Source organism: Dinoponera quadriceps, unplaced genomic scaffold, assembly GCF_001313825.1.
Source record: "Dinoponera quadriceps isolate SergipeBrazil2010 unplaced genomic scaffold, ASM131382v1 scaffold2167, whole genome shotgun sequence".
Taxonomy (NCBI): domain Eukaryota; kingdom Metazoa; phylum Arthropoda; class Insecta; order Hymenoptera; family Formicidae; genus Dinoponera; species Dinoponera quadriceps.
The window spans coordinates 1,958,156-1,964,155 of record NW_014556702.1 but is presented as its reverse complement, the minus strand read 5'-3'; the positions used below and the strand labels follow the sequence as shown (position 1 = coordinate 1,964,155).

Below are 6,000 nucleotides of genomic sequence, written 5' to 3'. Positions count from 1 at the left end.
GTAGGAATTAATTTACGAAAATGAAGAATATATAAAACGCGCAAATTTGTATTTTCACAGAGACGCAACCCGAGTCGAAATTTTGGTTCTACACGGAAAAAAATAACCTGCTGACATAGAACAAATTTTATACTGTCGCAAAAAATCTGTCAGTTATTGTATGGACAAAAGTCGCGATAGCGATCAAATTTAGTTGTCGTAAACAAATTAGCGAATTATTCGTAATTTAAAGCAGAAACAGTTGCCAGGATAAAAATTCTGAATGAATATGTCCTTGGAAACGTTAATTTGCTGTTAGAACAAAATACTTTCCTACATTTACTCATTTGTTCTTATAGCAAAATAATTTGTATATTCAGCAAAATAATTCAATGAATTAATATTCTTAACGGATCGTTTTGCTGTCCTAATAAATCTTTTTGTTGTTTCAAATAATTGCTGTTTCAAATAATAAAAATATTTTGCTATTTAGTATTAGTGTTTAGTAACTGAGAAATTTGCTGTGCCAGCAAAATATTTTTTCCGTGCAGTAGCAAACAATGTGCGATTTCGCCACAACAGCGAAATTATTTCTCTCCGTGTACATTAGCCCTGCAAATTCCATTAAACTTGAAAGACCAATGAAGAATCTTATAAGATTATATAAACTATTGTCTTATCTTGATGCTGCAAATATCTAATTGCTTATTGTAGTTTCTTTCACATTGAGTCTCGAAGGAGGATTTACTAAAAGTCTCTAGAATTGTTCCAGATCTTGCATTATATATTTCTCAAAAATAAATATTCGGAATCATTCGATATTTGATTATCGTGATATTCTCTACTCGCATTTAATCCATCGCGGCCGCGTGTCGAGATATTTCCGACAACATACTTTTACCATTTTGGACATGTCGTCGACAATGTTCCGACATGCTCGTCGCCGATCGTTTTTTAAAATTCGCGTCGTGTTATATCTTCTGTTATACAGTAAACAGTAAACGCTCATACTCAAAAACATCTCGTCCGATAAGTTTTAACTTTTATTTTTTATTCTAACAAGCTAAAGCTATGATTATTTATTAAATAATAAAAAACAAACTATGAATATCGGCCTAAATTTCGACTCGGGTATTCTCCTTGTTCGCGGTAAGTTCGTTAAACGTCCGTTAAAATTAGAATCGGAAGCAAGCGGCATAATAATTGATTTTTACCTGTAAATATATAATGCATCACCGGGCCGCATTCGGCATCCTGCTTCAGATCCATCTTGCTGCCGGCTGTTCCGTCGTGGCTCCGGATATTTCCGGAACATGGCACTGACAGTGACACTCGCATGGATACGATTCGACCGTAGACATGCACATGTTAATTAACGCGATGCGCGCCGACGAGGGCCCGATTTAATATTTTAAGATCCGATGAAAATGGTTAACACGTCACAGCCGACTGATCGTGAGAGTGAGAATATGTGCTCCATGTCGCGGTATGTGCATCCTTTGTCGACTCGAGACGTAATGACGCGGTCACAGGTAACATACGCACCCCGTGAGAGTATCAAAACAATGGGCAAAAAGAGCTACGTCACCTGCCGCCGATTGCCAGTTGTCCCCTGTTGTCGAATAACACGTATATTCGGCGGTCGAGAAATCAGGACTGCCAACACACGAATTTTTGAAGCGGTTGGAATTATCAGGATTGCAGCAGAGGCGGTGTGCTGTGTGTAGGAAGTGCCCTGCGACGAAATATGGGAATGTAACAGCCTCGCATAAGCGCTAATCTTTTTTTTTTTCACTCCTATTTAGCTTTGTTGTCGTGCCGTATCCAAATTTAAATCTCTATTGATGTGAAAAATTATTGGACCTATATTACTATATACCGTAAAAAGTTTTATGTTGCGAATGGTCCGATATTTGTGTTATTTTAACAAGGTGAATATGTTAAGAAGTAATATGTTAATAAAGTGAATATGTTAATTTAAAGATGCATTGTCCATAACTCTCAGAATAATGGAAAAATTGTGAAAAAATGTCAGATTGATCTGCATTGCGTTTCAAAGTGACACCAAAAGTTTGATAATAATTCACAGCTTGGGTCAAAAGTTATTTCCACTTTAAAAAAGGTTGTAAGGTGAAATGAGTTTCGTAAGAATTCAATGAAACTGCTTGCATCGCGTATACATTAAAATATTATCTAATTCATTACTTGTGCAATTAGAAAAAAGATTGGCCATTCGACGGTTGAAATAATTAAAGTTGATACTTTTTATACGTGTTTCTTGAGATTAACGGGCTGTTTTTATATTCTATTTATAATACCTTCTCAAAACTAAAAGTAAGATTTTCATGAAAAACACTATGGTGTATTAAAGATTAATAAACAGTGAGATGGCAAGAAAACTTGTTGCTTTATTTATCTATCAACCCCATTGATACTGTAACCATATTGATTAGATAAAATCTGCTTGTCCGACATATTCTCTGCGAGTTATCAGACGTATTCGTCCGCGAATCCCGGCACGAAATCTACGGTTTGGTGTGATAGTTAGAATTTAAACGAAGCCAGTAATTAGTAAAACACAATATTCTCTCGGAGGCGCTGTATTCGCTCGAATGCCTTCAAGGTCCACTGATTCTGACACAATGAAAATTCGATTTAACGCTAAAGCCTGAGAAGACGACGCAAGAGCTCGAAAGGCTCCCGACGAACGTGCGGAATTGAAGGACGATGAAGTACAGTACGATGGGGATTCGTCGGAGCTAATCTAATTTGCTAAACGCCCTCCTAATCCCGATGAAGTCTCCGGCGCGCTTCGCATTCGATGCCCCGGTAGTCGAACGCGCACGAACTTTCGGAGCTCCTTCTGCGTGACAAAGACGGACAAAGGACGAGTTACGCCTTTATTAAAAAATAAATAGGAAAGAAAGAGAGGGAAAGAGGAGGGAAAAAGGGGGAAAAAGAAGAAACTGCAGAAATGTATAGCGGGATAGTACACGCTTTGTGCTTCGAGCGAGGCACCGCGACCGCTCGCGATGGCAGCGTTTCCTAGGAAATACGCGTTCCCCCTAATGTACCCGTCGTGCATCTTGCGTTTTATCCTCAAAGACCGCATCATCCCGTGTGGTCGCTGAAAACAATTTAAATTTGCAATGCAAAGCAGTAATAAGTTCTGGCCGGCCCGCGGCGTACGATTTGCGAAGTGTGCCATTTCGGTTTTTACTTTTTAACGGGCGAGACGAAGGCCGCTCCGACTTGGAAATTTACGAGAGCGTACCGTCTGTGCGCCTCTGCGCGAGCGCGAGCGCGCGGCATATTCTAAAATTATACAACGCGACTGGCTGAATGTGCAAAGTAAATAACGCTCCGCCACGGAGCCCGGCGTGTTGCGCGCGTGGCCGCGGGTGAATGAGCAAAGGGTGATACGTTCGTGGAATTTCACGATCGGTGAGTTTAACTCAAACGCGAGGTACACAGCTCGAACACTCCCCCGTATTTGCCTGATTCGGCTCCGTGTGACTTCTGGCTATTTTCAAAACTCAATGCAATGAAACGAAAGCGTTGTATGATGTTATTCGGGACATTCAAAAGGCTTCAATCGCGGTCGGAAAGGCGATTTCGAAAACGGAGTACGGCGAACGCTTCCAAAAAATGTTCAACCGCTTCCACGTCGCATTGACTTAGAAGGAGTGTATTTTGAGTAAAAAAAAAAAAGTAATCGACGTCTTGTATTTTTTGTTTTCGATATCAGTCGCATCAGAGGCTGGACAGAACTGCGTACGGCCGCGGAATTTCACGACCGGTGGATTTAACTCGAACGAAATATACGTATCACCGCGCGCGCTAACTTCTTGAGTGATTTAACACTTCGGCTGCCGCGTCTTAAACGCACGGATGGCTACGCTCCGCGTTTCCTCTCAGGTGCCGCGCAGTATTTGCATATGGGCGCCGACTTTATTGCGATTCGAGTCAGCTACGCCGGAGAGAGAGCGTCTCCTCGTCTAGCAGGCAGAGAAAAAGCGAGTGTTTGACTTGAGGATAACTCCGGCGAGACACGACGAGAGAGCGCGACGTCACCTTGAGAATCCCGATCCCGTGCCGCTCATGATCGAGGACGGTCCGGATCTCGAGATTGAATTGTGAAAAGATCGACGATACGGATTTCGCCCGCTTGACAAATAACGAATAGGCAATAAAAGAACGACACGGCTGTCTCCCTGACGATCTGACGAGTGAAAAATCCTCTTCGGCAAAGTTAGAGAGAAAGAGAGAGGGGGGGGGAGGGAGAGACAGACAAAGAAAGAGAGAGAGAATGGGACGAAGGCACATCACGGCGAGAACACGATTACTTCCAAACCTTTATTCGTACAGAGCTGTCGGCGTACATTAAAAACGTGCTAGGTTTGTCACCGTTTCTCGACGAGAGAGAAAGAAAACGAGAAATAATGAAACATTCGTTCTTACAGAAGTACACATGCTCCAAACGTGTGTGTATGTGTGTGTGGACGAGTCGAGCGAGAACGATTGGAGCGTCAACACGCGGGGCGAGATTGCCTTTATACAAGTACGAACAATACACTCCACGATAAAGTTTGCACATTACATTAAAAATGATGAAGTTTAATTACAGGATGGGCGTGCGACGCGCGGGTACCCACGCGCGCGTCGATCGGCGAACGACGACGCGCGTATCGACACGCGCGCGGTTCGCGCGCGCCGATCGGGATGACGCGAGCGATGGAGCGACACTTTCCGGGGCACGACGTCCCAGAGAGAAGAGGAAATGACGATGACGTCGAAATGACGAGAGAATGAAACTGTGAAACTCACTTTTCCACAATTTTGTTTTCGTCATTTCGACGTCACTTTCACGTCATCGTCATTTCCCGTTCCACCCGGGATGTCGCGCCCCTCGGGTGCGTTTGATTGTTTTTCCTCTTTCTTTTTATATATATATACATATACGTATGTACATAATACGTAACAGATATAATGTACATAATGATATACATATATATACAGACTGTCGTTTATGCTTGACGAATGGCGACAGGCGTTCTCCGGCGGCGCGGGCGCGCGGATGGAACGCTCGCCGATGGAAGCTCGTCGCGAAGGTTCTTACTTAATCTTACTAGCCGAAGTCGGCAAGAAATCCTCGCGTCCCGGCGACGATTCCTTAAACTTTGCGTCGCGGGTCGTTAACTCTTAATTAATCGCTAGTTATGTATTAGTACGAGGGACGAGAGACGACGGTCGGCGAGACGTGACGAACGGACCCGACGTGACGAGAACGGACACTGAAGAAGAAGTGGAAGAAGTAGTAGTAGAAGAAGAACAGCGGTAAAAGAGAGTAACAAGAGAGAGGGGCGGCGGAGACTGTGAAAGGGTGTTGGTAACGTAGTGAGAGAAATAGAAAAATTCTGTGGAGCGCGCGCGAGAGGCGTGTATCACCGGAAGTGTCAACACACGCGATAATAAACCGGCGGCGAGCAGTAGCGAGAAAGGGACGGACGCGTGTCCCGATAACTCGATCGAGTGAAAACTTCCGCGACACCGTACTCTCCGAATAAATCCGAGATGAATCCTCTTCAATCTGCGCGGTGGTACTCGGCGGCGACGTGTTAAGGCGGATGTACGCTCAGCGAACAAACAACGAACGAGCAGCGAATGTGTGTATATTCATCACTCGGAGAAAGAATTAGCTCTAGGGGCCAAAGCTGAACTGCGACAGATAAAATGCGTTTTTGAAATGTTTTCGAAACAGGGCCAGCTAATGCCGTCGCTGTCGAAGCTAAATTTATTCTGAATTTCATGCGCTATAGCGAAAAAGATATTTAATAGAGTACATATAATGATATTAAGATCATGTTCACATTCCCGACGAAAAATTTGTCGCTTTCAACAGAAGCTGTCCTTAAGGTGTTAGTGTATGCTGATTTTGCTTGGAAATTTCGCAAAGTTTAATTGTAATTAAATGCTACATCTGAGAAACGCGTTTAAGCACTGATAGAATCGAATCCGAGA

General features: G+C 43.2%; 1 long non-coding RNA gene across 1 annotated transcript; it reads left to right on the top strand.

The window, feature by feature from the left end:
* Positions 1 to 2,373: 2,373 nt before the first annotated feature.
* Positions 2,374 to 5,341, top strand: LOC106747968. Its single transcript, XR_001374707.1, has 2 exons — positions 2,374 to 3,423; positions 3,728 to 5,341. It is a non-coding gene; the product is annotated as an uncharacterized LOC106747968 (long non-coding RNA).
* The last annotated feature ends 659 nt before the right edge of the window (positions 5,342 to 6,000 follow it).